This window comes from Eretmochelys imbricata, chromosome 14 (assembly GCF_965152235.1).
Source record: "Eretmochelys imbricata isolate rEreImb1 chromosome 14, rEreImb1.hap1, whole genome shotgun sequence".
Lineage (NCBI taxonomy): Eukaryota > Metazoa > Chordata > Testudines > Cheloniidae > Eretmochelys > Eretmochelys imbricata.
This window is the reverse complement of record NC_135585.1, coordinates 30852733-30862348: the sequence shown is the minus strand read 5'-3', so window position 1 is coordinate 30862348 and position 9616 is coordinate 30852733. Positions and strand designations below refer to the sequence as shown.

Below are 9616 nucleotides of genomic sequence, written 5' to 3'. Positions count from 1 at the left end.
AAATACAGCATTTAAGCATCATTGTTAAGCTCTGGTATGTCAGATAGACAGAGAAAGGATCTGATCTGTCATATCAGCATGTGGCTACGAGACAAATGGGCTGTTATAGTAGTCACTGGTATCCGTGTCGAACACCCTCTTCCCCATCAGATCAATGTTCTGTCCTCAGACTCAGTTTCCTGGCACTTTGCTCTGAAATCTAAATTTAGTCTTAAAATTTCAGCCTGTTACCAGGAGAGGAAGGGGGGTTTCTGAATATTTATGGAATTAATTCATGAGATTTGATTAACTTTTAACTCTGTGTCTTTCCAATTCAGTCGCACAGATTTATTGCTCCTAGACACAACCAATGGCAGACTGCAGAAACCAAACAGCCATCACTGAATTCTTCCTCCTGGGATTCGGGGATCTCCCTGATCTGCAAATTCTTCTCTTCCTGATGTTCCTAGTGATCTACATGGCAACCGTGGCCAGGAACACCCTCATCGTGGTGCTCGTTGTGGCTGATCAGCACCTTCACACTCCCATGTACTTCTTCCTTGGGAATTTGTCCTGCCTGGAGATCTGCTACACCACAACCATCCTGCCCCGGATGCTGGCCAGTCTCCTGACTGGGGACAGAACCATCTCAGTCAGTGGTTGCATCATACAACTGTATTTATTTTGTGCTCTGGCAGCTACAGAATGCTGTCTCCTAGCAGCGATGTCTTATGATCGGTATTTAGCAATACGTAAACCCCTGCACTATTCAACTCTTATGAATACCTGGTTTTTCCTCCAGTTGGCTGCTGGGTCCTGGTTAAAGCTTGTTTGGCTAGTACTATCTTTGTTTTATTCCTATCACTGTTAACATTCTGTGGCCCGAATGACATTGACCATTTCTATTGTGATGTCATCCCACCTATAGAGCTCTCCTGCAGTGACACACACTGGTTAGTATCCTGTGTATTCACCCTGCCTCCATTCCTACTAACCCTGACATCCTACGTGTGTATCATTGTGACCATCCTGAGAATCCCTTCCACCACCAGTAGGCAAAAGGCCTTTTCCACCTGCTCCTCTCACCTCATTGTGGTGACAATTTTCTATGGAACCCTAATGATTGTCTACATGCTACCGAAACGTGATACACTGAGAGACCTAAACAAAGTGCTCCCTCTTTGCTACATGGTCCTGACTCCCCTGGTAAACCCCCTCATCTACAGCCTGAGAAACAGAGAGGTCAAGGAAGCTTTGAGGAAAGCATTCAGTAAATGTGGCTTTTGGAAAAACATGCAGAGACTCTGAGATAATAACTTAGCTTTGAAAACCTCAGGCTGTCTGGGTGATTTCAGCAATCATCCCCCATTAAAATTAAGTTGAAAAGTCCTAGTGAAAATCTCAGCACTCAGTGTTGTCCATCTCAGTGGAAGGACCAGGGACGGAGGTGGCCATAACCATGTTCCCATCATGGAGTTATGGGTACTAGGAAGAATGGAGACAAAATTGTAACCAATTGTTTAGATCTTTAAAAAAGCCATTCTTGATCAAAATAAATGTTTGGACAATAAAACTAGTAACTCCTTGTGCAGCAGAGATGGGAACGTAAGGCTGGGAAATCTACCACCCCTGAAATTGTGCTTATTACCATCATAACCCTCTGCAAACCAACCATCTTCACTGAACTCACAGAGGCCGGAGGCAAACAACCAGGCCCCAGCAGTGACCTCTGGACACTTCACCAGGAACAGCGTTATAGCTCTTATCTGGGCTACACCCGGCTGTGACCAGCTCCTGGAAAGCAACAGCTCCAGGCTAACCGGGCCCTTGGAGGCAGGGAGGTTGGGCAAACAAAGAGGTAGACTCACATGCCAGGTCCCCTGGGACTGTCCAGGCCTAGCTGGGGTTTGCCAGGGCACCCGTAGAACTGAGGCCATTCCGGGGGTCGGGTCTGTCAAATGGTCACTGACGAGGGACTCTGCTCATGGCCCTGCAGGGCACCAGCTGCTCTGCTTCCACCAGCTGCACAGAGCAGTTCAAAGGGAGGGGACCTGTTACAATGAGCGTCCCCAAAACTAACTGCAACAAGCCCAATGTCCGACAGGGCTAGTTCTGAGGGCACAGTGTCTAGTCAGCCCCAGGTACCCCAGGCAGCTCTGCTCCACACAGGGCCCTTTCCTCAGGGGGTGAGGCAACTTATGGTGAGAGGAAGCGGCGACCACCTACCAACGGGCAGAACTCCTGTGATGCCAAACATGGCAGTGCTGGCTCAGTCACTGGGAGCACATCAGGGCTTGGCCAGAGGCCGGGGAGCTGGGCACCAGTGAGAATTGTAGGGCTCCGACTCTGTGGAAGGGGTTTCCCAAGAGACATAACAGAGTTAGTCACCCAAATCCCTTTGAAATGGGAGATGGATGCACATCACCTTACACGCCTCTGAGAATCTCAGCCTGGAGAGCCACTGGGAATCTGTCATGGTAGCTTCAATCTGTGCATTTCCATTGGACACAGAGCCCACATCAGAAGAAAGGCGCTGGATGGATGGGAAACCCCTGCTAAGCCTTTGAGAGCTGCTGCCACTGTATGCGCTCTTGTAGCCACGAATGTTGCAATCATTTTTTGTACGATTTTGTTCCCAGTGGCTATAGTTTGAAACATCACACACCTAGCAGTAGGTAAGAAATGAGGAGAGATGCAGTTATGCTGTCTAGGGCCACAAGAGGGCAGAGAGGACAGGCGCAGCTGTGCTGCCCAATGAACGGCAGCCAAAGTGGAGGGGCAAGAAAGGAGAAGTTATGTTGCCAAAGGACCAATGGAAAGGGAGGTGAAGCTGTGTAACGGTGTGTAAGTGCTGAGTAGAGAGCACTGAAGAGAAGAGGACCTCTGTGCTGCATAGTGAAAGGTGGATAGTAGCAGATGTTATGGAGTGAGTTATGGGCTGTTATATTAAATAACGGCCACCACGTGACATGAGAGTCAAGAACGGGAAAGAGGCAGCTATAGAGAGAAGAATCCACTAGATGAAAGAGCAACAGGCTGTCATGATGGGAAATCAACACTAGATGGCAGCAGAATAGAGGAAATGAGGCTGGTGGGGGTGTCACAAATACTGACTAGTGACCAATAGAGTTCAGTAGCCAATACAATAATGGGAAAAAAACAGGAGGACTTGTGGCACCTTAGAGACTAACCAATTTATTAGAGCATAAGCTTTCGTGGGCTACAGCTCACTTCATCGGATGCATAGAATGGAACATATAGTAAGAGATAGATATACATACAGATAAGTTGGAAGTTACCATACAAACTGTGAGAGGCTAATTAGTTAAGATGAGCTATTACCAGCAGGAGAAAAAAACTTTTGTCGTGATCATCAAGATGGCCCATTTAGACAGTTGACAAGAAGGTGTGAGGATCCGTAACTTAAAGAAATAGATTCAATATGTGTAATGACTCAGCCACTCCCAGTCTCTATTCAAACCCAAGTTAATGGTATCTAGTTTGCATATTAATTCAAGCTCAGCAGTCTCTCCTTGGAGTCTGTTTTTGAAGCTTTTCTGTTGCAAAATTGCCACCCTTAGATCTTTTACTGAGTGGCTAGAGAGGTTGAAGTGTTCTCCTACTGGTTTTTGAATGTTATGATTCCTGATGTCAGATTTGTGTCCATTTATTCTTTTGCACAGAGACTGTCCGGTTTGACCAATGTACATGGCAGAGGGGCATTGGTGGCACATGATGGCATATATCACATTGGTAGATGTGCAGGTGAATGAGCCCCTGATGGTGTGGCTAATGGGATTAGGTCCTATGATGGTGTCACTTGAATAAATATGTGGACAGAGTTGGCATCGGGCTTTGTTGCAAAGATAGGTTCCTGGGTTAGTGTTTTTGGTGTGTGGTGTGTGGTTGCTGGTGAGTATTTGCTTCATGTTGGGGGGCTGTCTGTAGGCAAGGACTGGCCTGTCTCCCAAGATTTGTGAGAGTGATGGGTCGTCCTTCAGGATAGGTTGTAGATCTTTGACGATGCGCTGCAGAGGTTTTAGTTGGGGGCTGAAGGTGATGGCTAGTGGCGTTCTGTTACTTTCTTTGTTGGGCCTGTCTTGTAGTTGGTGACTTCTGGGTACTCTTCTGGCTCTGTCAATCTGTTTTTTCACTTCAGCGGGTGGGTATTGTAGTTTTAAAAATGCTTGATGGAGATCTTGTAGGTGTTTGTCTCTGTCTGAGGGATTGGAGCAAATGCAGTTTTATCTTAGAGCTTGGCTGTAGACAATGGATCGTGTGGTGAGCCATCAGGGTCTACCAATGTGATATATGCCATCATATCAGATTTATTGATTGATTGATTTGGCTTATACAAAAATATGAAGACTTTCTCAGTAATGGTATCCCACATTTGGACAAACTTTGTCATGAGAAGAGATATGAGATGATGTGAATCAAACTATGTGTGTCTTTGCAACAAAGCCCGATGCCAACTCTGTCCACATATTTATTCAAGTGACACCATCATAGGAACTAATCCCATTAGCCATGTCATCAGGGGCTCGTTCACCTGCACATCTACTATGTGCCAGCATGTGAAGCCAGGGGTCAGAGTCAGTATCAGGGTCAAGAGTCAAGTCCGAGGGTCAGAGGCAGAGGCAGAATCAGGAATTGGGACGAGGGTCCAAACCAGGTATCAGCATCCCAGTTGTGTTTCCAGGGGTCGATCAGGAGTCAGAATCCAAGTCAGAGTCGAGGTCAGTACCAGGACTTCAGACACAGAGAAGCAAGATGGTCATGGCAGCTGGCTGGGATCCACATGGTTGCCTGGACACTTCTTAGTGCACCCCATGGGCGAATATAGGGTCAAGGAGCCAAGAGCACTTTCAGTCTGATCATGCAGGATGGAATTTACCGTGGCGTACAACCACTGCAGATTATGGGCCACAGGGAATGAGTCAGCTACAGGCACTGCCAGGTTGCAGTGTGGGGATATTACGTACCCGTTAACCTTACAGGCCCAGGTCCAAGTCCTGCTGATACGCACAGTTACTTTGTGTGGCTGTGGTCTGGGTAGATAAGGGTTAAATTCTGCAGGCACTCCCTCATGGTAGCTGTAGACAGATCTCAGTGGTCTGATGCTCAAAAGGAAAAGCCCTGTGGGAGAAATGCATGAAGCAGTGTATGAGAGATACAGGGTGGGTGAGTTAATATCTCTTATTGGACCAACTTCCGTTGGTGAGAGAGACAAGCTTTAGCTACGACACTGCATGAACCAGTGTAGTCAGATTCAGACGCCCTTCTCGAACCAGAGGGGGACCTTTGGGCAGGAACCCTGAACTAAGGGACTTCAGAGTGGATAAAAAAACAGCCTGTGGCTCAAAGGGTTAATGTGATGCTTGGACATATAAACAGGGTGATCTCGAGCAGAGAGGCTATTTTACCTCTGTATTTAGCACTGGTGCGACCACTGCTGGAATCCTGCGTCCAGTTGTGGTGCCCACAATTCACGAAGGGTTCAGCGAAGAGCCATGAGGACGATTAAAGGATTGGAAGACTCAAGGAGTTCAATCAGTTCAGTTTAACAAGGAGCAGGTTAAGGGGTGAACTGATCACAGTCTGTAAGTAACCATATGGGGACCAGAAATGTGATAAGGGTGGGCTCATCAATCTAGCAGAGAAAGGTATAACAAGGGTTAAGAGCTGGAAGTTGAAGCTAGACAAATTCATATGAGAAATAAGGCACAGTTTTTATCAGTGAGGGTAATTAACCACTGGAACAATTTACCAAAGAGTCATGGTGGATTTCCCATCAGTGGAAATTTTAAAATCAGGATTGGATGTTTTTTCTGAAGCATCTGCTCTAGTGTAAACAGGAATTAATTCAGGGAAGTCTTACGGCCTGAGTTTCACAGCGACGCAGTCTAGATGATCCCAGGGACCCTTCTGGCCTTGGAATCTATGAATAAGTGGGGAGAGATTCTGATTGGGGTGTCAGACTATCCGAGAGGCCGGATTTGCAGGGGGCAACCTGACTCATTGTTTTTGCGGGGTACCTGGGTTAAGTGGAACCTGCTTAAACTGGCAAGGAAAGGCAGAGTTTAGATAGACAAATCGTCTCATGCCATTTGAAGTCATCACGTATCGGGGTGCTTTACCTCCTACTGAACCGAAACAATACTCTCAAAATCATCCAGATCTACGCTCCCACAAGTGCATGCGAAGATGAGGATATGGAAGGATTCTATCAGGAGCTGGAGGAAACCCTCACTCAGAGTTCCACATAAAGGATTGCGATGGGAGATTTTAACTCCAAGGTTGGAAGAGGGAGAGAGGGCGAAAAGTTCATAGGTATCGGAGAATGAAACGTGCGAGAACGACTAGATATATTGGCAGAGATGAGGAGAATGTTCATTGGTAACACCTGGTTCCAAAAGAAGGCCAACAGAAGATGGACCCGGATCGCACCAAATGCGAAGACAAAGAATGAAATCGATTACTTCCTGATCGATAGACGACGCTTCCTGCAGGATATTTCAGTAGTGCCATCGTTCAACACCGGAAACGGCCATCGCCTGCTGAGAGCCAGACTCACGTTCACTGTGAAGGTGGAGAAAAAGGCACTGTGTACGGCGAACAGAAGGCACCAACCGGTAGCTTTCGACGAGGCAACCCTGAAGGAAAACACTTCCAGGGAAGACTGGAGCCTCCTGGACAGCTGCGATGAGGATTCTGAGAACTTCAGCAAGAGACTGAAATGGTGCATGAAATCAGACAATACGTCCATAGGATTTTATTGTTTTAACCCTGTTTCCCTCTGCTAGGTATGTTTCTGTGAACCAACCAGTCACACCTGTTTTTGAAGAGGCCATCCTGAGTCATTAGAGGTTCACACTGGTCACAAGGTCCCAGAGAGGATTCCATAGCAGGGGACAAAGCCAGTTGTAGCTGCTGGAGATAAATACAGATGGTGAAAGCCTGCAGACACACGGCACCCATTCTATATACATGGGAGATAGAGAGATGGATATACAGCTGAATACTTAAGGAGAGAGAGAGAGAATAGAAAAATCAGTGAAATAAAAGTTTTAACTTTCCTACCAATATTGGTTGGAATTTTCTAAGTGCCTTAGTGGATTTAGGTGCCCAACTCGTCAAGAGGAGCAGGTGCCTAACTCCTGTAGAGTACTATTGAAGTCTCAGCCTTAATAGTCCAAGAATTCATGTTACAGGGAGAGAATTCCCAGCACAATTTAACAACATTTTCAGGTTCCACAACTTATATAATGGAAAGGATTTTCAACTCTTATTAATATTTGCTAAAGGTGGTAAATCTGGCTCTACCTGTTGGGAATTTTTGATATTTTGGAACTGTGTAACAGTGTGAAAGAATCACAGAGGTACATTCATAAATTTATAGATTGGAAAGCCACAAAAGACCATTAGATCCTCTAGTCTGATGTCCAACACTAGATTTATTGATTGATTGATTGATTTGGCTTATACAAAAATATGAAGACTTTCTCAGTAATGGTATCCCACATTTGGACAAACTTTGTCATGAGAAGAGATATGAGATGATGTGAATCAAACTATGTGTGTCTAAATGGCTGCCCATTATGGTGGGCTCTCAGACCCTTCAACATAGCAACTGGGTTCCTGGTCCAATATGAGAGATGTTGATATTTTGTTAAATCTGCTGCATAAAAGTTACGATAATATATCCAAAGAATCAACATGCCAGCCAGCTCTGTTCCAGCAACTCCATTATCAAACCAGGGGGCTTCCTTCCCCCCAACCTTCTTCTTTGCTGGGTTAAATTTTAAGTATGTTTTTGCCAATCATCTCCAAGATGTATTTTTCTCTTCCTCACTTTTTATCCTTCCTAGATACACCCCATGGCAAACACAGAAGGGAGGAATCAAACGTCCATCACAGAATTCGTCCTCCTTGGATTCAGGGATCTTCCTCAACTGCTGACCCTACTCTTCCTGCTGTTTCTAGTGATCTACGTTGTGACCTTGGCCAGGAACATCCTCATTGTTGCGCTAGTTGTGGCTGATCGGCACTTTCACATTATTTTGTTAGTTTCTTTGCTGCTGCAGAATGCTATCTGCTAGCAGTGATGTCATATGATCTGTACTTGGCGATATGCAAACCACTCCATTATGCCGCCCTCGTGAATACCAGGTTCTGCCTGTCGTTAGCAGCTGGGTCTTGGATAAATGGATTTCTGGCTTTTATCATAGTCATAGTTCTTATGTTACAATTAACTTTCTGTGGCCCCAATAAAATCGATCATTTCTACTGTGAAATCCACAGAAATGTTAAATCTCTGCTGCAATGGCACCAACCAGATAGAGCTTGTCATTACCATCCTGACTGCTATATTCACTCTGCTTCCATTTGTATTAACCATGATGTCCTACGTGTGTATCATCTTCACCATCCTGAGAATCCCTTCCACCGCCGGGAGGCAAAAGGCATTTTCTACCTGCTCCTCTCACCTCATTGTGGTGACCATTTTCTGTGGGACCCTGATCATTGTGTATCTGCTACCAAAAACCAACACACTGAGAGACCTCAACAAAGTGTTCTCTGTTTGCTACACAATTCTGACACCTATGGCCAATCCCTTCATATACAGCCTGAGAAACAAAGAGGTGAAAGAGGCCCTGAGAAAAATTGTCAGTAAATGTGTAGATTTTACAAGAAATTAGAAATCACAAGGTTTTTATTTCTTACTGTATTAAGGGAAAATGGTGAGATGCAGAGCTGGCCTATTGTTTTATAGAACCAGATTCTGGGTGGTCCCTAGTTCTGGCTAGTTCTTTGGGAATGTGCCGCTATAATATTTGAGGATGTGCAAATATATAAAATGTGAGATCAGTCAATACCAGGATCTTTACATTCAGAATAAAATTGAACTGTATTACACTTGGTTCAAGTTAGGCAATTCCATACACTAAGCCCAAGTAAGAATATAAAATAAAAGAACAATTTACACTCGGATTATCAAAGGATCCTAAGGGGGTTAGGGATCTAAATTTCAATGGGGTTGTGTTACCTTACTCGGTTAGGTCCCTTGACAATCCCGGTTGAATGACAAAATATTTGAAAGGATACATTGATTTTGGGTGCCTCAGCCACTGGGGACCCTCACTTGAGACACCAAGATTTTTCAGAGCACATAGAATTTTCATAACCTGTTGTGTGTTCAATGGTGGGAAATGATCCGTTCAAGTCATTCTATCTAGGTATGTGAGGTGGCCCTCACCAACATTAACAATGGGACACCTCAAGAAAGAAGAGCTTGTCGATATGGAAAAAAAATTATATGAATTTGAAGAAATTTGGGCCCTGTTTTCAGATACTTTTGGATAAAAAATGCTGAAATAATGCCTGACTTCCATTCCAGTGGACCTCTCTGCTTTCTCCCTCCCACTTCCTGCCCCCGTTCCCCAACGTCATTTTTTTTGCCCATTTGTGTCTTTTAAAAAATTGTTGTTCCCCCCTCCCTCGCAGGCAAGGTTCGCCTGATTTTCTATTGCCGAGTCTTGTAGTTTTGACAAGTTGCAAAGTTGCATAATTGCATATTTTTTTTAGCTAGCCTGTGAAATGTGCAGTGTCGGGAGACATGTACGAGCTGCAACAA

General features: G+C 45.1%; 1 pseudogene; it reads left to right on the top strand.

Moving 5' to 3' along the window:
- Positions 1–349: 349 nt before the first annotated feature.
- LOC144275005 (olfactory receptor 10A7-like) lies at positions 350–8681 on the top strand (annotated as a pseudogene).
- The last annotated feature ends 935 nt before the right edge of the window (positions 8682–9616 follow it).